Source organism: Dendrobates tinctorius, unplaced genomic scaffold (assembly GCF_039654945.1).
Source record: "Dendrobates tinctorius isolate UK_male_01 unplaced genomic scaffold, ASM3965494v1 ptg000035l, whole genome shotgun sequence".
NCBI lineage: Eukaryota > Metazoa > Chordata > Amphibia > Anura > Dendrobatidae > Dendrobates > Dendrobates tinctorius.
The window spans coordinates 11,308,422-11,332,500 of NW_027361703.1; the positions used below are offsets into that span (position 1 = coordinate 11,308,422).

The following is a 24,079-nucleotide window of genomic DNA, read 5'->3' on the forward strand; positions in this document are numbered from 1 at the left end:
GGAGTTCAGGTCTGGAGATTGGGCTGCCCATGACAGGGTTTTAATGTGGTGGTCTCTTAATTTTTGCCAGAGCTATATATACTTCAGCCCTATATCTCCGCCTGTAATGTATATAATTCAGCCCCAGTATATCCTATGTGTTGTATATACTCCAGCCCTGGTGTCTTTTAGGTGTTATATGTACAGCAGTCTCGGTGTCTCCAATGTAATGTATGTACAGCAGTCTTGGTGTCTCCTATGTATTGTATATATAGCAGTCTCATTGTCTCCAATGTGATGTGTATAGAGCTCTCTCGGTGTCTCCTATGTATTGTATATATAGCAGTCTCATTGTCTCCAATGTGATGTGTATACAGCTCTCTCGGTGTCTCCTATAAGATGTATACACCGTAATCTCAGTGTCTCCTATATTGTCTATACTGCAGATATGCCACTGCTTGTGTTCTATAAATGTAATGTGAGAAGTGATGAATTTTCCACTGGAGGAGACATGCAGTGCAATATACACTTGTGTTCGATACAATTTACTGCTGCGTTTTCTTTTCAAAACTTATTTCTCATGGTGATCTGAGGTGAACTCACTGAGCTGAACTGCGGTAAACTCAGTGACTTTTTCTCACGGTGCTGAGGTCACCACAGTTCAGCTTGATTGGGAAGGCAGCCTCAGTGACCTGCGGTAACCTCGATGAGGTCACGGGTAGTCACTGATACTACACTCGCAGAAGCTCATTCATCAGTGATTCTTAGCCTGGATAGTCGCATCTTGGCACCGTCCAGGTTGAAAAATATTTATCCCCAGACTTGTATTACTGTGTGGGACAGAACTTCGGAAAGGTGAGGGATATTGTTGTTTTTTTATTTTTGTTCTATTACAGGAAACATTGTCTTCAATGGAATGGGTGTTAGGCGAGAATAACTGTTTGTCATCTCTATATATAAATCTGAATGTGTGTGTGTGTGTATCACCAACCAATCACGAAGCAGCAGAGTGGGACACCAACCAATCACGAAGCCGCAGAATGGGACGCGGTTGGAGAGCAGGGCTGAGGACGATACAGCAGGACAGTGCATGGAGAGCAGGGCTGTGAGGAAGACAGTCTTCAGGACAGGGGCCGAACAGTGCCAGCACCCTCCCAGCCCTGTCCCGGGTCAGTCGGCGCTACCCGTCGCCAACTGCGCTATCCCCCCTCTCCCCTGCAGCTTCCCGGCCTAAATTTAGTCCCTGGCTTCTACTGGGGCCTACTACAGCGCTAAGCCACGCCCCCCAATCACACGCACTGCAGCTCCGCTCTAGCTCCGCCTACTCAGGCCACCCACACTAGGCCACACACCCCGCAGGCCGCCCAATCACATGCACTGCAGCTCCGCTCTAGCTCCGCCCACTCCAGCCGAACAATCTGCGCACCTCTCTCCTGGTCCCAGCGTCACCGTGTGTGGTGCATGGAGAGTGGGGCTGTGGAGGAAGGAAGACAGCGGGGCTGTAGAGCAGGGGTCTCAAACACGCGGCCAGCAGCGGTAGGCATCTGCGGCCCGCAGTGCACCACATGTCTCACTCCCTGAGGCAGGGGGAAGGCACGCATTCAGGAGCGGCGATGGCATTGGCTGTTCTGTGTGCACACACTGCACAGGACCTGTGATGAGGTCACAGGAGGGGGAGGAGTCAGGGACACATGATCAGGGGCCTCAGTGTGTGCAGGACGGACGCTGCTGTCTGTGTGCTGGTTGTCATGGTACTGGATGAAGGTAAGTTTATGCGTGGGGACAGGAGGGGTTTACAGGGTGGATGGAGCAGAGCCCTGTGTGTTCGAGGTGTATGGAGCGGAGCCCTGTGTATACGAGGTGTATGGAGCGGAGCCCTATGTGTACGTGTACGGAGTGGAGCCCTGTGTGTACGAGGTGTACGGAGCGGAGCCCTGTGTGTACGAGGTGTACGGAGCGGAGCCCTGTGTGTACGAGGTGTACGGAGCGGAGCCCTGTGTGTCTACGAGGTGTATGGAGCGGAGTCATGTGTGTACGAGGTGTACGGAGACTTGTGTGTATGAGGTGTGCGGAGCCGTGTGTGTATGAGGTGTACGGAGCCCTGTGTGTATGAGGTGTACGGAGCAGAGCCCTGTGTGTACGAGGTGTACGGAGCGGAGCCCTGTGTGTTCGAGGTGTACGGAGTGGAGCCCTGTGTGTTCGAGGTGTACGGAGCGGAGCCCTGTGTGTTCGAGGTGTACGGAGCGGAGCCCTGTGTGTTCGAGGTGTACGGAGCGGAGCCCTGTGTGTTCGAGGTGTATGGAGCAGAGCCCTGTGTGTACGAGGTGTACGGAGCGGAGCCCTGTGTGTACGAGGTGTACGGAGCGGAGCCCTGTGTGTACGAGGTGTACGGAGCAGAGCCCTGTGTGTACGAGGTGTACGGAGCAGAGCCCTGTGTGTACGAGGTGTACGGAGCAGAGCCCTGTGTGTACGAGGTGTACGGAGCGGAGCCCTGTGTGTACGAGGTGTACGGAGCGGAGCCCTGTGAGTACGAGGTGTAAGGAGCAGAGCCGTGTGTATGAGGTGTACGGAGCAGAGCACTGTGTGTACGAGGTGTAAGGAGCGGAGCCCTGTGTGTACGAGGTGTATGGAGCAGAGCCGTGTGTACGAGGTGTAAGGAGCAGAGCCGTGTGTATGAGGTGTACGGAGCAGAGCACTGTGTGTACGAGGTGTATGGAGCAGAGCCGTGTGTACGAGGTGTAAGGAGCAGAGCCGTGTGTATGAGGTGTACGGAGCAGAGCACTGTGTGTACGAGGTGTAAGGAGCGGAGCCCTGTGTGTACGAGGTGTACGGAGCGGAGCCATGTGTATGAGGTATAAGGAGCAGAGCCATGTGTATGAGGTGTACGGAGCAGAGCACTGTGTGTACGAGGTGTAAGGAGCGGAGCCCTGTGTGTACGAGGTGTACGGAGCGGAGCCCTGTGTGTACGAGGTGTACGGAGCAGAGCACTGTGTGTACGAGGTGTATGGAGCAGAGCCGTGTGTACGAGGTGTAAGGAGCAGAGCCGTGTGTATGAGGTGTACGGAGCAGAGCACTGTGTGTACGAGGTGTATGGAGCAGAGCCGTGTGTACGAGGTGTAAGGAGCAGAGCCGTGTGTATGAGGTGTACGGAGCAGAGCACTGTGTGTACGAGGTGTAAGGAGCGGAGCCCTGTGTGTACGAGGTGTACGGAGCGGAGCCCTGTGTGTACGAGGTGTAAGGAGCAGAGCCGTGTGTATGAGGTGTACGGAGCAGAGCACTGTGTGTACGAGGTGTAAGGAGCAGAGCCCTGTGTGTACGAGGTGTACGGAGCGGAGCCCTGTGTGTACGAGGTGTAAGGAGCAGAGTCGTGTGTATGAGGTGTACGGAGCAGAGCACTGTGTGTACGAGGTGTATGGAGCAGAGCCGTGTGTACGAGGTGTAAGGAGCAGAGCCGTGTGTATGAGGTGTACGGAGCAGAGCACTGTGTGTACGAGGTGTAAGGAGCGGAGCCCTGTGTGTACGAGGTGTATGGAGCGGAGCCATGTGTGTACGAGGTGTACAGAGCCCTGTGTGTATGAGGTGTGCGGAGCCGTGTGTGTATGAGGTGTACGGAGCCCTGTGTGTATGAGGTTTAAGGAGCGGAGCCCTGTGTGTACGAGGTGTACGGAGCAGAGCCCTGTGTGTACGAGGTGTACGGAGCGGAGCCCTGTGTGTTCGAGGTGTACGGAGCGGAGCCCTGTGTGTTCGAGGTGTATGGAGCAGAGCCCTGTGTGTACGAGGTGTACGGAGCGGAGCCCTGTGTGTACGAGGTGTACGGAGCGGAGCCCTGTGTGTACGAGGTGTACGGAGCAGAGCCCTGTGTGTACGAGGTGTACGGAGCAGAGCCCTGTGTGTACGAGGTGTACGGAGCAGAGCCCTGTGTGTACGAGGTGTACGGAGCGGAGCCCTGTGTGTACGAGGTGTACGGAGCGGAGCCCTGTGAGTACGAGGTGTAAGGAGCAGAGCCGTGTGTATGAGGTGTACGGAGCAGAGCACTGTGTGTACGAGGTGTAAGGAGCGGAGCCCTGTGTGTACGAGGTGTATGGAGCAGAGCCGTGTGTACGAGGTGTAAGGAGCAGAGCCGTGTGTATGAGGTGTACGGAGCAGAGCACTGTGTGTACGAGGTGTATGGAGCAGAGCCGTGTGTACGAGGTGTAAGGAGCAGAGCCGTGTGTATGAGGTGTACGGAGCAGAGCACTGTGTGTACGAGGTGTAAGGAGCGGAGCCCTGTGTGTACGAGGTGTACGGAGCGGAGCCCTGTGTGTACGAGGTATAAGGAGCAGAGCCATGTGTATGAGGTGTACGGAGCAGAGCACTGTGTGTACGAGGTGTAAGGAGCGGAGCCCTGTGTGTACGAGGTGTACGGAGCAGAGCACTGTGTGTACGAGGTGTATGGAGCAGAGCCGTGTGTACGAGGTGTAAGGAGCAGAGCCGTGTGTATGAGGTGTACGGAGCAGAGCACTGTGTGTACGAGGTGTAAGGAGCGGAGCCCTGTGTGTACGAGGTGTATGGAGCGGAGCCATGTGTGTACGAGGTGTACAGAGCCCTGTGTGTATGAGGTGTGCGGAGCCGTGTGTGTATGAGGTGTACGGAGCCCTGTGTGTATGAGGTTTAAGGAGCGGAGCCCTGTGTGTACGAGGTGTACGGAGCAGAGCTCTGTGTGTACGAGGTGTACGGAGCGGAGCCCTGTGTGTACGAGGTGTATGGAGCAGAGCCGTGTGTACGAGGTGTAAGGAGCAGAGCCGTGTGTATGAGGTGTACGGAGCAGAGCACTGTGTGTACGAGGTGTATGGAGCAGAGCCGTGTGTACGAGGTGTAAGGAGCAGAGCCGTGTGTATGAGGTGTACGGAGCAGAGCACTGTGTGTACGAGGTGTAAGGAGCGGAGCCCTGTGTGTACGAGGTGTACGGAGCGGAGCCCTGTGTGTACGAGGTGTAAGGAGCAGAGCCGTGTGTATGAGGTGTACGGAGCAGAGCACTGTGTGTACGAGGTGTAAGGAGCAGAGCCCTGTGTGTACGAGGTGTACGGAGCGGAGCCCTGTGTGTACGAGGTGTAAGGAGCAGAGCCGTGTGTATGAGGTGTACGGAGCAGAGCACTGTGTGTACGAGGTGTATGGAGCAGAGCCGTGTGTACGAGGTGTAAGGAGCAGAGCCGTGTGTATGAGGTGTACGGAGCAGAGCACTGTGTGTACGAGGTGTAAGGAGCGGAGCCCTGTGTGTACGAGGTGTATGGAGCGGAGCCATGTGTGTACGAGGTGTACAGAGCCCTGTGTGTATGAGGTGTGCGGAGCCGTGTGTGTATGAGGTGTACGGAGCCCTGTGTGTATGAGGTTTAAGGAGCGGAGCCCTGTGTGTACGAGGTGTACGGAGCAGAGCCCTGTGTGTACGAGGTGTACGGAGCGGAGCCCTGTGTGTACGAGGTGTATGGAGCAGAGCCGTGTGTACGAGGTGTAAGGAGCAGAGCCGTGTGTACGAGGTGTACGGAGCAGAGCACTGTGTGTACGAGGTGTAAGGAGCGGAGCCCTGTGTGTACGAGGTGTACGGAGCGGAGCCCTGTGTGTACGAGGTGTAAGGAGCAGAGCCGTGTGTATGAGGTGTACGGAGCAGAGCACTGTGTGTACGAGGTGTAAGGAGCAGAGCCCTGTGTGTACGAGGTGTACGGAGCGGAGCCCTGTGTGTACGAGGTGTAAGGAGCAGAGCCGTGTGTATGAGGTGTACGGAGCAGAGCACTGGGTGTACGAGGTGTATGGAGCAGAGCCGTGTGTACGAGGTGTAAGGAGCAGAGCCGTGTGTATGAGGTGTACGGAGCAGAGCACTGTGTGTACGAGGTGTAAGGAGCGGAGCCCTGTGTGTACGAGGTGTATGGAGCGGAGCCATGTGTGTACGAGGTGTACAGAGCCCTGTGTGTATGAGGTGTGCGGAGCCGTGTGTGTATGAGGTGTACGGAGCCCTGTGTGTATGAGGTTTAAGGAGCGGAGCCCTGTGTGTACGAGGTGTGCGGAGCAGAGCCCTGTGTGTACGAGGTGTACGGAGCGGAGCCCTGTGTGTACGAGGTGTGCGGAGCAGAGCCCTGTGTGTACGAGGTGTACGGAGCAGAGCCCTGTGTGTACGAGGTGTAAGGAGCAGAGCCCTGTGTGTATGAGGTGTATGGAGCAGATCCGTGTGTGTAGTAGGTGTACGGAGCCCTGTGTGTGAGGTGTACGGAGCGGAGCCCTGTGTGTACGAGGTGTATGGAGCGGAGCCATGTGTGTACAAGGTGTACGGAGCCCTGTGTGTTCGAGGTGTACGGAGCGGAGCCCTGTGCGTTCGAGGTTTACGGAGCAGAGCCCTGTGCGTACGAGGTGTACGGAGCGGAGCCCTGTGCATACAAGGTGTACGGAGCGGAGCCCTGTGTGTACGAGGTGTACAGAGAGGAGCCGCGTGTGTACGAGGCTTGCGGAGCCGCGCGTGTACGGGGTGTATTAAGTTTGAAAGGAATGCGGCCCCCCCAGCTCAAATTTTTTTTAATGTGCGGCCCATTTACTCTGCCGAGTTTGAGACCCCTGCTGTAGAGGGAGAGAGCGGGAGAGCAGGGCTGTGAAGGAAGAGAACGGGGCTGTGAACGGAGAAATCGGGAGATCAGGGCTGTTAAGGAAGAGAACGGGGTTGTGGATGGGGAGAGCAGGGCTGTGAAGGAAGAGAACGGGGCTGTGGACGGAGAGAGCAGGAGAGCAGTGCTGTGAAGGAAGAGAACGGGGCTGTAGACGGGGCGAGCAGGGAGGTGAAGGAAGAGAACGGGGCTGTGGAGGGAGAGAGCGGGAGAGCAGGGCTGTGGACGAAGAGACCGGGGCTGTGGAAGAAGAGAGCGGGGCTGTGGAGGGACACCAGGACATGGATGTAGAGCGCGGCTGCGGAGGCGGGTGGAGAGCGGGGATGTTAAGGAAGACAGCGGGACCCACAGTTGGGTACTATGCCTGGGCAACGCCGGGCTCTTCAGCTAGTTTTTAAATAAAAATGGAAAAATGTGTTTTGCTTTAATTTCAACTAAAAGATTTTATACTTGCTATGTGTTTATTTACCAAACAACTATAGGATTAGCAATGGATAGGCATCTTATAGACACCTCTCCATTACTAAGCCATGGACTTGATGTCACCAGACAATACAAAGGTGACATTAACTCCACAAATACCTCACTTGCCACCGCCACAGGGCAAGTGGGAAAAGCCGGGCAAAGAGCCAGGATTGGCACATCTAATAGATGTGCCTTTTTTTGGGTGGCTGCAGGCTGCTATTTCTAGGCTGTGGGGGTCAATATCCATGGCCCTTTACCAGCCTGAGAATACCAGCCACCAGCTGTCTGCTTTAGCTTGTCTGGTTGTCAAAAGTGGAGGGGAACCCACACCTTTTCTTTAAATTGTTTATTTAAATAATTAAAAAAAAGATATAGAGACCCCTCTATTCTTGATAACCAGCCTTGCTAACGCTGACAGCTGAGGGTTGCAGCCCGCAGCTGTCAGTTTTGATTGGCTGGTTATCAAAAATACAGGGAAACCCATGCCGGATTTTTCATTTATTTATAGAGCAGGCGGCTGATTAATACTCCCATCAGTCGCCGCCTGCTCTGTTATTAGTGGCACCAGGTGTAGACTGATGGGAGTATTAGTGCCATCAGCCGCCGCCTGCTCTCGCTGTTATCAGTTGAATATAACTCTCAACATTCTTCCCTGCTCGCGATGATCCAGCAGAGCCGGGGAGAATACTGAGAGCTGTCTTCAGCACGCGGCGCCTAGGAACAGTGCTAACAGTACCACTGTTTCCCTGGTGCAAGTACGTGTGGTACTGATGCAGCACAAGGGTGGCACATGGCTGCCACACGTATGCCACAAGTGCTACACACTACAGTACTGTTTTTTCCAGTAATGGAAATATCAGGACGTGTGAAACAGGCCTAAGATAGGATCTTGAAGATGGGAATACCCCCTTAAATACTAATACATTCTCTTCTCTATCAGACAGCACATAAGCATATCTACACAGAAATCCTCAGCTCCCCAATCATACCACTAATTTCCCACCAATATTGCATTTTTTTTTTACATTTCTAAAGAAATCTCTAAACTATGGGGTGAAACTAAATGGAAATTTTCTTTTATTATTATAATTTATTTGAAAATAAAGTGAAAATAATAACTAATTGATACATGAAATATAAATAAAGTTTGACTTGAGTCATTGCTTGACTAAAAGCGTGGATCTTGTATCAGTGTTCATACAGGTTAAGCATAAACACTCTAATTAGCTGCCTTGCAGCACATCTATACCATATCTGCATCCATGGTGACAGAACAGTAAGGCGTATTCAGTTTCCACACAATATAACCCTTGCCTTAGAACAGGTAAGGGCCCCAAGAGAGTGTTAGGTGACTTCATTTACGTATCAGTAGGAGTACTTGTGTAAAATCTACACTATAAAGAAAGCTTCATGAAGATTACTACGAAAGACTTCATTCATCAAGCTTTTCTGGTGTAAAAAGCTATATTTTTGATCAAAGATGATTGGTGCAAAATTTAGCGACTTTTGCCATTTTCGTTCACACCAGTTTAAGCGTACATTCATACTCGGCGTTTTTTCAGTGTTTTTTCAGCAACAAAACCTTATCTCCTGGCAGGAAAGGAGCTGCAGAAAAAAGCATGTTTGCCTTGGTTTTTCTTGCGTTTTTTGCTGTGGTTTTGGCATGCTAGATTTGTCTCCAGTGCATGCTGATAAAGTGTTGAAAAAAAAGTTGTATTGTATAGAATCAGGTTTTGGCACAAAATGCGCAGCGAAACCTGACACCTGCGTTTTTGGTTCATTTTTTTCGGCATTTTTTTCACCACCCATTCATTTCAATTGGTGAAAAACACTGAAAGAAAGTGACATGCTCTATTGTGCAAAAAACAAGCAGAGTACAAAATCCTGATAAAAAAATAATGTGTGTGTATGAGATTTCTGAAATCTTATAGACTTTGCTGCTACTGTAAAATGCAGCTCAAAATTTGCTTAAAAAAAGATACAAAAACATCTAGTGTGAACTTAGCCTAAATGTAGTGTGTTGGGGCAGAGCATGGCTACAACACACTCGGCAAATTCAGCAAAAGTGCTGCCATTTCTTGCGACAAAAATGTTAATCCAGTCCCTATATGACGTTGCGCTTCTGGTGAGGTGAGCAGATGAATTCTGAGCATGTTATTAGTGGCTAGCACCTCTTAAAGAAGCACTACCTTTAAAGGGGTTGTCCACTACTAGGACAACCACTTCTTAAACTAAATGTTTGGCCCTGATAAAATAATAAGGCCGGGGTCACACTAACCGACGCAAAATACGGTCCGTAGTTTACATGCGTAATACGGATGAATGACCCCTAAATAGTGCTCCGTATGTCATCCGTAAGCAAGGTGTGGTTGTGTATTTTGCGCATGTCTGCATCCGTATGTAATCCATATGGCATCCGTATGCAATCTGTATGGCGAGATTTTCTCGCCGCCTTGCAAAATGGACATATAATGGAGCCCTATGACAGGGTTTATAACAGAAACGAAATAATAGATATAGACACATAGAATGCATATATATATATATATAGAAATATGAGGAAATTGGGATCCAGCAAAAGGACCGTGAGGAAGGCACATAGTGCTGAAACATGTAGTCCCTTGCTGGAATGCTACCAATTGATTGGAGTTCCTCATACTTTTTATGATATAATGGATTAATAAAGAAGAAGTTTTTACAATTCTGGTGAACTTTCATCCTTTTGCTGGATCCCAGTCTCCTCATATTTCTATTTGTTGGGGCATACTCCCTGCCTGGATCCGTGCAAAGTATAGGGTGAACACTGTTTACTGCATCAAGAGGAACTCCTTTATGGTGAGCTGGCTATATGTTTTTCACATTGTTTGAATATACACTCACTGGCCACTTTATTAGGTACACCTGTCCAACTGTTTGTTAAGACTTAATTTCTAATCAGCCAATCACATGGCGGCAACTCAGTGCATTTAGGCATGTAGACATGGTCAAGACAATCTCCTGCAGTTCAAACCGAGCATCAGTATGGGGAAGAAAGGTGATTTGAGTGCCTTTGAACGTGGCATGATTGTTGGTGCCAGAAGGGCTGGTCTGAGTATTTCAGAAACTGCTGATCTACTGGGATTTTCACGCACAACCATCTCTAGGGTTTACAGAGAATGGTCCGAAAAAGAAAAAAAATCCAGTGAGCGGCAGTTCTGTGGCCGGAAATGCCTTGTTGATGCCAGAGGTCAGAGGAGAATGGGCATACTGGTTCGAGCTGATAGAAAGGCAACAGTGACTCAAATTGCCACCCGTTACAACCAAGGTAGGCAGAAGAGCATCTCTGAACGCACAGTGCGTCGAACTTTGAGGCAGATGGGCTACAGCAGCAGAAGACCACACTGGGTACCACTCCTCTCAGCTAAGAACAGGTATCTGATGGCTACTTTCAGCAGGATAATGCGCCATGTCATAAAGCTCGAATCATCTCAGATTGGTTTCTTGAACATGACAATGAGTTCACTGTACTCAAATGGCCTCCTCAGTCACCAGATCTCAATCCAATAGAGCATCTTTGGGATGTGGTGGAACGGGAGATTCGCATCAGGGATGTGCAGCCGACAAATCTGCGCCAACTGTGTGATGCCATCATGTCAATATGGTCCAAAATCTCTGAGGAATGCTTCCAGCACCTTGTTGAATCTCTGCCACGAAGAATTGAGGCAGTTCTGAAGGCAAAAGGGGGTCCAACCCGTTACTAGCATGGTGTACCTAATAAAGTGGCCAGTGAGTGTATATATATATATATATATATACACAAGTCATTGAGATAAACATATATATATTTATATTTCACAGAGTTCTTCATAGCAGAATAGCCGCTAATTAAATTGCCGGCTTCTATCAAATCATTCCCCAACCCGACATGAAATGACACATGGTTTACATTCAGTAAAGCATTTCATTTCATGTTTCTTTATATGTCCTTGACTAATAATTAGATGCGGGTTTGTGTGCAAAATTTTGGAGTTGTAGTTGTTATTTTAAGGGGTTAATTCGTTGTTAAAAAATGCGTGGGATTCCCATTGCCCTGTAGCGGTGGCGAATGGGTTAATCTAACAAAGGGTTAATGTCACCTTACAATCAAATGTATTCTATGTGTATATATCTATTCTTTCGTTTCTTATTAAACCTGTCAGTGTGAGTTTACTGTATAGCGCAGTGAATTGCCGGCTTTTCTAAAAGACACCGGGTGCGTATTTCTCGCAAGTCACATGTGTGGTCCGTGTGTAATGCGTATTTTTAGTGCACCCATAGACTTTCATTGGCGTACTACGGGCGTAGTACGCTGACAATCGCAGCATGCTGCGATTGGCACGGACCGTAGAATACGGACGAGAAATATACGGCTATTGGGAGGTGCCCCATAAAGAATCATTTGTCCGTGTGTAATGCGTGCTTTTAACGCCTCTCACTCGTCCGTATTCCTCGCCAGTGTGACCACGGCCTAAAGCCTTTACTGACCTCCCATTCCGTTGCCGTTCCAGCGGTGTCGGCACTCACAGTCCCATAGCACCTGTTCGGTGGAATGACACGTGATGCCTGGCACCCAAACAGTGCTGGAGTCATTGTCTCCGCCTTTGAACGCACTGAACATGAAGAGGAAGCCAGGGCTGCAGCTCATCCCGGACTTCCACTTCATTTTCAGTTTGTCCAAAGGTGGAGGCAATGATGTCATCGCTGACTGGGCGCTGGGCATCACGTGTCATTCCACCGCATAAAAGCTCTGGGACTGCGAGTGCCGACACCGCTGGAATGGCAACGGAAAGGGAGGTGAGTAAAGGCTTTATTATTTTATCAGGGCCAAACATTTAGTTTGGGAAGGGGTTATCCTGGTGGTGGATCACCCCGTTAAGATTTTTATTCATTAAATGTGTGTATATTTGCATGTAATGTAGTGTGAGTGCTCTCTCTGGGATCCAGGCTGGTTTTCCTCTTCTCAGGTGACATCACCGCTCTGCAGACTTTTCAAGTTCATGCTACGCTCTGCATGGCCTGTAAATAACTTTTACAAAGGCAGCCCATGGAGCGTCAGAATTAGGCTCATGTGTAGAACATAGAGTGAGGCGGCTAGTCACAATTGCGGAGACTTCACAAAGAAGGGGAGGAGAATGGCGCAGAAGACAGGAGAGAGCAGCGATGGGTGAGTATACTAATACACTCACACTATATTACATGGATATATACGCACATTTAATGAAGAAAAAAATATGGAAATGATTCTTTAATGAATTTGGCATATCATATTCCAGCAAACCGTTCATTAAGGCTGGCGTGTGCAAAGTGAGTCTTAATGGCTCATCTCCTTTGCCTTTCAACTTCGTGAATATGTACATGAATGCTAGCTTTTAACTTATCTATACCATTACATGAAAATGGTATGAATGTCCGTGAACATCTAGGTATGCAACATCGCATTTTGAAGTTCAGTATTCATCAGACTGGAAGTGCATGGGGGCCTGATGATGCACTTCCAGCATCTCAATCTCATGCTGCGTTCCCTGGTGCTGACAGGTTGTTGGCCATGTACCAGAGAAAATGACCTGTCAATCAGAGGAGAGTGGCCCTAGAAAGGGAGTACAGCATGAGACTGAGGAGCTTAACGTACATCTTCAGGCTCCAATGCACTTCAAGACGGATGTATGCTTAACTCCAAAATGTGATTTTGCACTGCAGCAATAAGGCTTTTCAGTCATAAAGAGATCACCTAGCTTATCTTTTAAAGGGCCACACTGTCTTACCAATGGTTTGTGGAGTTAGAAGTTTCTAAGAGGTTCCCATTAACTGATGAATCAAGTGATTCAAGTATTGGTTTCCATTAACGCAAGACAAAAAAAATGCACTTTGCTACAGAAGGTGCTGACATTCCAACAGTAATCACTATCAAAGATGCCTTCATCAAAACACTTGTGACACAATCTGAATCAGCAAACAGTTCACTTTCTATTCCTTTTATTGAAATATCATTACCATAATACAGAGCTACTTCCTATGAATAACTGTCGCACAGCCTATGAAATTTTGGTTGCTCGGCACAAAAGAACAACAGGACTACTCTTTTAGCTCTTGGGCTCCCTTCCCTGTTTTGATTTTGTAATAACTCACCAAGAAAAAAGTGGTGCAATCCTATAACCCATTCTTTGAATAAAGATAGTCTTCTCTAACTGATATGGCTACTAAAGACTTGAAGTCAAATGAAGAGGAGACCATATAACAAACTATCCCGTCAGGTCCACCAAAACATGATCCACTCTTTGCTAGAAATCTCTTTGACTTAGGTTTCATTCAGACGTCAGTGATTATTCATGTACACAAAAAACTTTCATCAGTATTTCGTTAGCGTGTCAGTTCATACCAATGATTTTCATGAACCTATAAATAAATTGCAAAGCTTCTGTTAATTACAATGTTAATCACGAACAACACATGGATGCCACGCTGATGTCATCTGCAACAGCCCTGGTATGGGGTTAGTCGGTTCACTGTTATACACCCCCACGCAGTGTCAACAGCCGAATGAATAACCACAGACAACAGGTCTCGGGGATAACAGCTGCTTTACTTCAGCAGAACGGGGAGATATACTGTAACATGGAGTAATGGTAACAGTTCACGGGGGGAATCCACGGCCAATACAGTTCAGGATTGGATTCTGACACAGAATTAAGGTTCTATAGATTTAAGAACCTGCATTAGTTAGGAGTAGTACTTGAGGGTAATTATAAGGCTATGTGCACACGTTGCGAAACTCCCACGGAAGTTACCGCAGGAATTACGGAATTCCATTCCGCGGGAAAACCACATTTTAAATTCCCGCGATTTTCCAGTGGAAAAACTAGCAATTTGCAAGCGTAATTAGCTTGCAGAATGCTAGCGTTTTCCAAGCGATCTGTAGCATCACTTGGAAAACTGATTGACAGGTTGGTCACACTCATCAAACACAGTGTTTGACGAGTGTGACCAACTTTTTACTATTGAGGCTGCCTATGCAGCATCAGTAGTAAAAAGATCTAATGTTAAAAATAATAAAAAAAAAAATAAAATATCATGTTTTTCTCACCTTCCTACGTCCAGCACAGCGTTCCCGATCATCACGATGCTCCCGTTCACAGTAATGCCTTGCGAGATCTTTGATGACGTAGTGGTCTCGCGATACTGTAGCAGTCTCACGAGACCGCTACGTCATCACAGGTCCTTGCCGCAAGGCATTACTGGGAAAGGGAGTTGGTGGGAGCATCGGTAAGGCTGCGCGGGATGCCAGAAGTTGAATATAACCCTATTTTTTTTATTTTAATTCTATTTTTGACAGGGATATGGTACCCACAGCCTCGAGGACCGTCTCCTCTCCTCCACCCCCTGGGTAGCATCCGCAAATGTTCTGCTTACTTTTCTCATGGTGGGCACAGTCACATGCGGAAAGTAAGCAGAACAATGCATTCATATGTGGGCGGAATCGCTGCGATTCCGCAAAATTAATGAGCATGCTGCGTATTTTTCCACGATGCGATTCCGCCGCGGGAAAATCTGCAGCATTAGCACAGCATTGCGGACTCCCATAGGATTGCATGGGATGCTGTTTTTTTGCGTTTTCGCAGCAAAATTGCGCGTTAAAACTGCTGCGAAAACGCGAAAAAAACGCAACGTGTGAACACAGCCTAAGAGATTCAAAGTCTCTTGGTGGCATAAAAGCAGAAGAGGGAATATATGGCAATATGTACACACCTGAAATCCCATGTTCATTTTCTCAGCTGGTCACGGTACATGCAGAAATATACTTGAAGTAAATAACGAATAATTTGCGATGAGGCGGGAGACCCTCGATTTCCTCAGCAAGCAGAGCAATAGGTTCTTATGTACACAATTAGTGCGACCTACTTCTGGAGAAGCACGCCTTAAACCGGACAGCAGGGACCCAGGGTAAAAAGATTTAAAAGTCTTTGGCCATCTTGACTGTAGAAGTCAGAGGAAGATCCAAGGCATTAGGCCGGGCTGTAAGTCTTGAGATGAAGAGAAAGATGAACCTCCAGGGGTCTGCTCTGGGACTCATCTTGAACCAGACTCTTCAGGGAACTTTCCAGAACCCTGTCTTGTCTAGACAGTGGAGGTAGCTTCTCCCATTGAACCTTGGTGACAGGGTCACTGACCAATAGAATAACTCTCAATTCTTGTGTCACACTTCACATTGTGAGATTAATTTATAAATCATGCATTTCACCGGCATATAGTGCTGGAACACACCAAATGAAAAGTGAACTTAACAGAACACTGAAATACATACCTGAGCAATATATGAGATTAGTGAGTTTTTGATTCATATACACTTCTATAACAGTAAAAGACTAACTTAGGAGTGAGTTGCAGTGTACAGAAGCTACTCACGGGTCCAGATTTACTTAAAGGGACATACCCAGTCTGGATCGGGTCACTACACATCCATGTGAGTTTCATGGACCCATAGACTTGTATGGGTAATGTTGAGCCAATATGTCAATCAAAAATGGCATGTCTTCATTATAATTTGTGGACACACGGTCTATAAAAAACATGGAGATGTGGACAGCTCTGTAAACTATAATGTGTATGTGTTTTTTCTGTGAAACCCACAGATAAACAAATATCTGAATGAGGCCTTATCGAGGAATGTCTCAAAAAAGGTTGGGGCAGACAAATATTTTTACTGTTTTATGTAAATTTTGTGGTATGACCGTGTGTTTCAATTCCTCACCACTGTGACAATTTTATTAACATCCTTAGATGAAAAACCCTACCTCACCAAATATATTTCACAACAATAAAATATTTACAATTGTTGTATACAATTATATGAGGCATTTGTGTTCCTCTGAGAACAGAATAGCTAGGCTTTCAGACTGATTCTGACACATTTTACCAGGGCCGGACTGGCCATCTTGCAAATGCCAGAAGGGCCTGTCTGGTCGAGGGCCACCTTGTCTTCTACGCTGCTAACAGAATCGGTGTTCTAAAGACACTCTTACTGTTAAGAGTTGTGACAGATCACAAAGTCACTTACCGCAGCAGGCCATGGGTGTCATTAGAAATATTGGTCTTGTAGTAAATCTTGCTTTCGTCAATCCAGGGTAATATATCCCATCTGGTGCTTGGGAACGGGGACAGCATGGGCCTATGTGATTTCATATGCCAGGGCTGAATTTCAGCCCAAGTCTGTACCTGCATTTTACCTACACTGATGCACTGTAGAAATCTCTCACAACAGGGAAGAAATCACTGCTGCTATTTAGCGCAAACACGCTGCCTAGGCCGGACACAATTGTGTAGCCACTCAGCTGTAAGAAGTACTAGGTTTGCAGTGGTCTTCAAACTTTGGAAGCCTGCTTTCATCTACTTATGCTCTGGTCACGTGTCCACTTCTTGTTCTATTTTAAAAACAAACAGAATATGTGATCTGCATAAAAACAGAGGCAGGGAACGCCACTGATTATTATGGGGTTTATTTGGTGCTTGCCCTTTATAGAATGGAGAAAACTGTCCTGCATCGCCTCTGGGTTTTCCAGTTTCCTCCCACATTCCAAAGACATACAGATAGGAAATCTAGATTGTGAGCCCCAATGTGGACAGTTATGATAATGTCCGTAACGCGTTGTGGAATTAAGGGTGCTATAAATGCTAGAAAGATAAATAAACCTTCGTCCATATGCCCAATGAAGGCAAACTATCATAGATGGGGGTCTATGATTCTGTTGGTCTAAGATTGATATATCAAGATCTTACCCTAGCAAAATCAGCAATTTCCATGGGTGCTGAGAGTGAGAGCCATGGTAACTTCAGGATGACGTGCCGGGTGTATCTAATGAGACAACGTTTTTAGGCCTCATTCACACATGTGTGATTTTTTTTAAGTACACAAAAACATATTACATAGTTTCATCAGAACTTTGCATCAGTATTCGGCCAGTGTGTCAGTTTTTACCATCAGTGATTTTAACAAATGAAAATATAAATTACAAAGCTTCTATCCATTAGGCTACGCTCCAACGATGAGATTTTTAAGAGTTTTTGATGTTGCAGATTTTCTGCATCTATTAAGTATGTACATTAGATTACTTGCAATTATTAATTGCATTTTTGAGTGCGAAAATACACAGCGTTAAAAACTCACCAAAAACTCACCGTGGTCACACAGCCAAAGACAATGCATTTTTGACGCAGCAAAAATATTCAGAGTCAAAAAGTCACTCTAAACTCATCGTGGAAACACATCCTTACAATGTAGATCACGGAAGGTAGAAAGATTACACATGGATGGCATTTGCGTGCTTGCCATTGATTTTCCTGGCAGTGAAACGTGTGTCGAGGTGTCTAGCATCATATACAGTTCTCCACCATAGCTACAGGTAACTGATATGCAATTGATTATTGACTGTGTCATATTTTTGGTTCATATTTTTGGTTCACCAGTGCGTCCAGGGAGGTGCATTGCAGCACATATATTGTCTCCAATTTGGCCACAAGTAATATACAGTTCTGGCAAAAATTAAGAGACCACTTCCAAATGTTCAGTTTGTCTGATTTTTCTCTTTATAGGTATATTTTTGAGTAAAATATAAATTGTTCTTTTAGTCTACAAACTTCTGACAAGCAATTTCCAAGCACTAAATTTTGTTTTGTTTTTTTCTGAAAAGGAGAAATGGTCAAAATAAAAAAACAACAACAGTGCTTTCAGACCTCAAATAATACAGAGAAAACAAGTTCATAATCATTTAGAAACAACAATATTAATGTTTTAACTCAGGAAGAGTTCAGAAATCAATATTTTGTGGAATAACCATGATTTTTAATCACAGCTTTCATGTGTCTTGGCATGCTTTCCACCAGTCTTTCACACTGCTTTTGGGTGACCTTATGCCACTCCTGGTACAAAAATGTAAGCAGTTCTTCTTTGCTTGATGGCTTGTGACTATCCATCTTCCTCTTGATTACATTCCAGAGGTTTTCAATGGGGTTCAGGTCTGGAGAATGGGCTGCCCATGACAGGGTTGTGATGTGGTAGTCTCTTAATTTTGCCAAAGCTGTATACTTAAGATACAACTGAGTGAACCATTTTCATAGCTTAGTTGTGGGACCTTTTACATGATGATAGCAAATACGTATCAGGTTATGGGAATAATTAGGCTTATTATATAATACATTTTCTATCATGCCATAAAATTACCGTAAATAGCCTTTTTGTATCATATACAGTATAGATAGGGTCGATTATATACTGTAGGTATTTTGCCACCAGTTTGGATCTTGTGATACAAACCTACTGGATCCTTATCATGTACTGCATGGAACCCATATCAATATTGAGTATATAATGGTTGTTATTGGGGATGAATATGGCTATTCTTGTCTTTTTTTTTATCTATGTCCCATAATTTGTATTGATTTTTTAATTTTATTGCTTTAATAGTTTTTCTATTGTACTCTGGTTGTTATATATTTATTTATTAATAAAATGTATTAATTTGTTTACATTTTTCATGTGTTGCTCCTTCATGGTTGCTGTAGGTCGGTATCAGATAGGACGGCTGCCATTCACAATACTCACAACTCTCCCGCAGACTGGGCGGCAGAGCTGTCACTCACAATCCTGACGGCTCAGCAAGTCCTGTCTATCTCTCTGCGACTGCACCAACCTCAGTAGTATGAGCAGGGTTGCCAACTTAATTTTTTACTTTTGTCTGGACAGTTTATTAAAAATTAATGGTAAGCCAACCTTTTTTATAGACAAGTTGAAAAACCATAACAAATCATTATGATGATAATGATACAGCCCATAATTCTGATATGAAGACATCAGCTACATTCATAGTAAACTGTAAAATGATGATAATTACAGTCATAAAACATCTGGACAAGCTTTCTTAGTTTCCAAAATATTACGATGTTATCAAATTTTTTTTTATAGACAGAAGGAAAAAAGGAGCACTATTTAACAGACTGTCCAGGAATTTCTGGACAGCTGGCAATACTAAGTATGATACTCCAGAAACAACTGAAGGGGCTGTTCTAGGCATTTTCCACAATTCCCAATGAAGTGAAATGGATTTACAGAAACGGTGCAACACAGTGAGCTATGTCGTTCCATAACTCGTAAGTTTTGGACACACTGCAGACTACTAAGCTTTACTGTTTCCATTAGAGATGAGCGACTTTGCCTTTTTTAGGGTCGAGTCGGGTTTCATGAAACCCGACTTTCTCAAAAGTTGAGTCGAACGAAATCGGCCGACTATAGGGAAAAGTCGTGAAACCCAATGCAAGTCAATGGGGAGAAAAGTCGGCAGTGAGTGGAGGACTGTAAACACACCTGGCATGAATTTTAACCCTAGAGGCGGCAAAATCTCTCTTTTCTTCTCTCTTCTCCCTCTCCCTCTCTCTCTCTCTCTCCCACTCCAGCTACGCTACGCTTCTCTCATTGGCTGAAAAAAGTCACGTGCAAGCATTTGGCGAAACCCGACTTTGGCGCTTGGGTCGGCGACCGCATGGCCGACTTCACACTGTGGTCGGGTTTCGTTTCATGAAACCCGACTTTGGCGAAAGTCGGCGACTTTTGAATCTGACCGACCTGTTTCGCTCAACTCTAGTTTCCATAATTCCCACATATATAGGAGCTGCAGAAACTGTGCAGCGCAGCCCACCTGGCTGTTTCCAGAGTCGAGTCCCCCCCATGGTCAGTTTTCCCATTTGTCATTAGAAAGGGGTGTGATGAGATATCACGTGTCACACGTCATATCTCTCTTATGAAGGAATATGTCAACACTTGTTTTTGCTTCCGTGATTTTTTATCATAAATGTTTCCTGTGACCAAGATTGCCAATCATCCAGGAATTCCAGGATGGTGCATAAAAATAGGGCACCTTTTGTCCCTTCTGTAAAAAAAAAAATATATATACATAAGGCATTCGTGATTTTTGTGAAGCTGAAGAAACTAAATATTATGTTAATAATAATTATCCTCATTTTACAATTCAAAGTGACTGCAACCGATATCTACGTATCAGAATTATGGGCGGTAGATCATCAGAATGATTTATGATGGTTTTCTGATATGTCCATGAAAAATATTCCCTGCCCGTGATTTTTTGATAAACTGTCTAGAAAAAATAAAAAGACAAGTTGGCAACCCTGCATATGACATGTGCTACACACAAATCAACAGATTCAGTATTTATTTTCATGCAAGTGACATTATTGAGACATCAGCACACCATGCATATGCTGGGCAGATCTTTAGGATACGTCCTGTACTCATTACCATAAAAACCATGCTTCATACAAAGAGACATTTAATCTGTTCCTTGGCTTCCTCGGGCAGTCGGTCCTACCCTTTACCAAGCCATAAAGTAAAGGGCAAACACAAATAAGCAGTTCTACTAGTATTTGTAAGCAGAGACATCAATCAATAAACAAAATCTTTTAGTTTTTTCTTTTACGTTTTATGAGAAACAATATACAATTATAACAGCACATGAGTATTTGCAAAAAAAAATAAAAAATCAACAATCAAAAAGACCAAACAAGGGGCCACAAAATCTGACTTTCTACACCAAATTCAATGAAGTCTTTGGGTGCCATGTTTTTATCCTGGTAACTTTAAAGGGTGTAGTGGATTAAGCTCCAAGAAATGAGTAGTGCTGATCCAAGAATCTGGTCTATAAGTGGTGCTGGCCATGTAGCTGGCGCTCACGGAGAAGTCTGGGCACAAGTTGAGCATACCTAACAACACAACTTCCTACTAGCGTAAAATGTACACTCCTTAAAATAATCTTCATTATTATTAGCACAAACTACTGTATAATACTGGTACCCTGATCAGCTGAGACACATAACCAGCTCATCTCAGCACCACAAGTCACAGCAAGTACAGAAGTATAGCTAAGCCCCAGTATCAGTGTGATGCATTACTTTGCACTCATCTATTGGAGCTATAATATCAGAATCTAGCCCTAGCATGGCAGCTTACAGCCAGGGCTGGCATCCCTGCTCATCTCTGCTACATCAGCACCACAAGTCACAGCAAGTACAGAAGTATAGCTAAGCCCCAGTATCAGTGTGATGCATTACTTTGCACTCATCTATTGGAGCCATAATATCAGAATCTAGCCCTAGCATGGCAGCTTACAGCCAGGGCTGACATCCCTTCTCATCTCTGCTACATCAGCACCACAAGTCACAGCAAGTACAGAAGTATAGCTAAGCCCCAGTATCAGTGTGATGCATTACTTTGCACTCATCCATTGGAGCCATAATATCAGAATCTAGCCCTAGCATGGCAGCTTACAGCCAGGGCTGGCATCCCTGCTCATCTCTGCTACATCAGCACCACAAGTCACAGCAAGTACAGAAGTAGAGCTAAGCCCCAGTATCAGTGTGATGCATTACTTTGCACTCATCTATTGGAGCCATAATATCAGAATCTAGCCCTAGCATGGCAGCTTACAGCCAGGGCTGGCATCCCTGCTCATCTCTGCTACATCAGCACCACAAGTCACAGCAAGTACAGAAGTATAGCTAAGCCCCAGTATCAGTGTGATGCATTACTTTGCACTCATCTATTGGAGCTATAATATCAGAATCTAGCCCTAGCATGGCAGCTTACAGCCAGGGCTGGCATCCCTGCTCATCTCTGCTACATCAGCACCACAAGTCACAGCAAGTACAGAAGTATAGCTAAGCCCCAGTATCAGTGTGATGCATTACTTTGCACTCATCTATTGGAGCCATAATATCAGAATCTAGCCCTAGCATGGCAGCTTACAGCCAGGGCTGGCATCCCTGCTCATCTCTGCTACATCAGCACCACAAGTCACAGCAAGTACAGAAGTATAGCTAAGCCCCAGTATCAGTTTGATCTATTACTTTGCACTCATCCATTGGAGCCATAATATCAGAATCTAGCCCTAGCATGGCAGCTTACAGCCAGGGCTGGCATCCCTGCTCATCTCTGCTACATCAGCACCACAAGTCACAGCAAGTACAGAAGTAGAGCTAAGCCCCAGTATCAGTGTGATGCATTACTTTGCACTCATCCATTGGAGCCATAATATCAGAGTCTAGCCCTAGCATGGCAGCTTACAGCCAGGGCTGGCATCCCTGCTCATCTCTGCTACATCAGCACCACAAGTCACAGCAAGTACAGAAGTATAGCTAAGCCCCAGTATCAGTTTGATCTATTACTTTGCACTCATCCATTGGAGCCATAATATCAGAATCTAGCCCTAGCATGGCAGCTTACAGCCAGGGCTGGCATCCCTGCTCATCTCTGCTACATCAGCACCACAAGTCACAGCAAGTACAGAAGTAGAGCTAAGCCCCAGTATCAGTGTGATGCATTACTTTGCACTCATCCATTGGAGCCATAATATCAGAGTCTAGCCCTAGCATGGCACTGGGATCTAAATTGTTATTGGTCAGTGGCTATTTAAGGAAACCCTGTGCAATCACCTGCCTGGGGCCTGGGCACAAGGGTAATCCCTAAGAGCAGAGCAGCAGACAGGGCCGGATGGCTGCAGTCAGCACATGGAGAGGGGCTGTCAGCCAGCACACCGTCCCTAATGCCAGTCACTACCCCCCGAGGACATCTCTCCTCAGCTGTGAAAGCGCAGCCATCGATCAGGGAGAATGGAAGCGCTCAGTGGGCACCGACATGGGGCACGTCCATTACTGAACTTCCTCTGGGCATTCCATAGGGCGCAGTGCACACGATGGCAGGGTTATCGCTGACTGCAGGCAGGAGAGCTGTCATGAAACTTCCCATTCCACGGCTCATCCGTGGGCGTCAGTGAGGGGACAGAACACGGGGGGACGTGACTACAGCGACAACTCACAGCTTAGCTGAATTAAAGAGATTACCGCAAAATGCATCTGTTGCCTTGCAGCACATCAGTATGGGGGAAGAATGGCACTGCGCTGCTGACAGACTGACCTGCGCTGCTGCTTGTGCTGGGTGTAGATGCTGCTCCGTCCTCCTGAGCGCTCCCTCCGCCGCCTCTGCAGCCTCAGCTCAGACCAGCGGCATCTCCAGCGCGCTCCCTACAGGACGCGCACGCGTTATCTGCCAGGCTCGCTCCCGTGCGCGTACGCGTTCTGCTGGTGTGCAAGGGAGAACATCATTCCCTCACCTCAGGAAAGCGCGGGAGCTCCTGCACGGTGATGTCCTCACAGAAGTTAGTGTAGTGTGAGTGGCTAGCAGGCTTATTAATGAAATGCCAAGTCGCCAAGCAACAGCATCCACAGACTCAGACAATGGAGAAACTAAGTACTCCAGTACTCCATCTCTGCACCCGTGTAAGGCGGCGCAGGGCTGTATCTGTGGGTGAGGTACTCGTCTTCTACGCTCTAGCACGCTACATGAAGATGGGGTCCTGCCTGGGTGTGTGGACTTTCCCCTTCAGTGAACACCATAAATGAAAACAAGGCAAAAAACAATGCTTTATTATCATACCGGCGAACGAAAAGTGCAATAAAGTGTCACCAAAAAGATTACCGTATATACTCGAGTATAAGCCGACAATGAGTGTAAGCCGACCCCCCTAATTTTACCACAAAAAACTGGGAAAACTTATTGACTCTCGTATAAGCCTAGGGTGGAAAATGCAGCAGATACTGGTAAATTTCAAAAATAAAAATAGAGACCAATAAAAGTAAAATTAATTGATACATCAGTAGGATAAATGTTTTTGAATATCCATATTGAATCAGGAGCCCCACATAATGCTCCATACAGTTCATGATGGGCCCCATAAGATGCTCCATACAAAAAATATGCCCCATAAAATGCTGCACAAAGGTTACTAATGGCCCCATAAGATGCTCCATAGAATAATATGCTCCATATGCTGCTCCATAAAGGTTATGGCCCCATAAGATGCTCCATAGATTATGCCCCTATATGCTGCTCCCATAAGATGCCCCATAGATTATACCCACATGTGCTGCCCCCATAA

The 24,079-nt window shown here is 46.5% G+C and overlaps 1 protein-coding gene across 11 annotated transcripts in view; it reads right to left on the minus strand.

Annotated features, from left to right (window-relative positions):
• Nucleotides 1-23,227, minus strand: part of NRCAM (neuronal cell adhesion molecule) — a 429,035-nt gene extending 405,808 nt beyond the window's left edge. Inside the window, exon 1 of one of the 11 annotated variants that reach the window (XM_073573274.1) lies at nucleotides 23,059-23,227. The gene's annotated coding sequence lies outside the window, so the exon portion shown is untranslated. Of the gene's footprint in view, nucleotides 1-22,985 lie in introns of all 11 variants that reach the window. The other 10 variants (XM_073573272.1, XM_073573275.1, XM_073573273.1 and 7 more) reach the window with 10 other exon arrangements.
• Nucleotides 23,228-24,079: the final 852 nt, after the last annotated feature.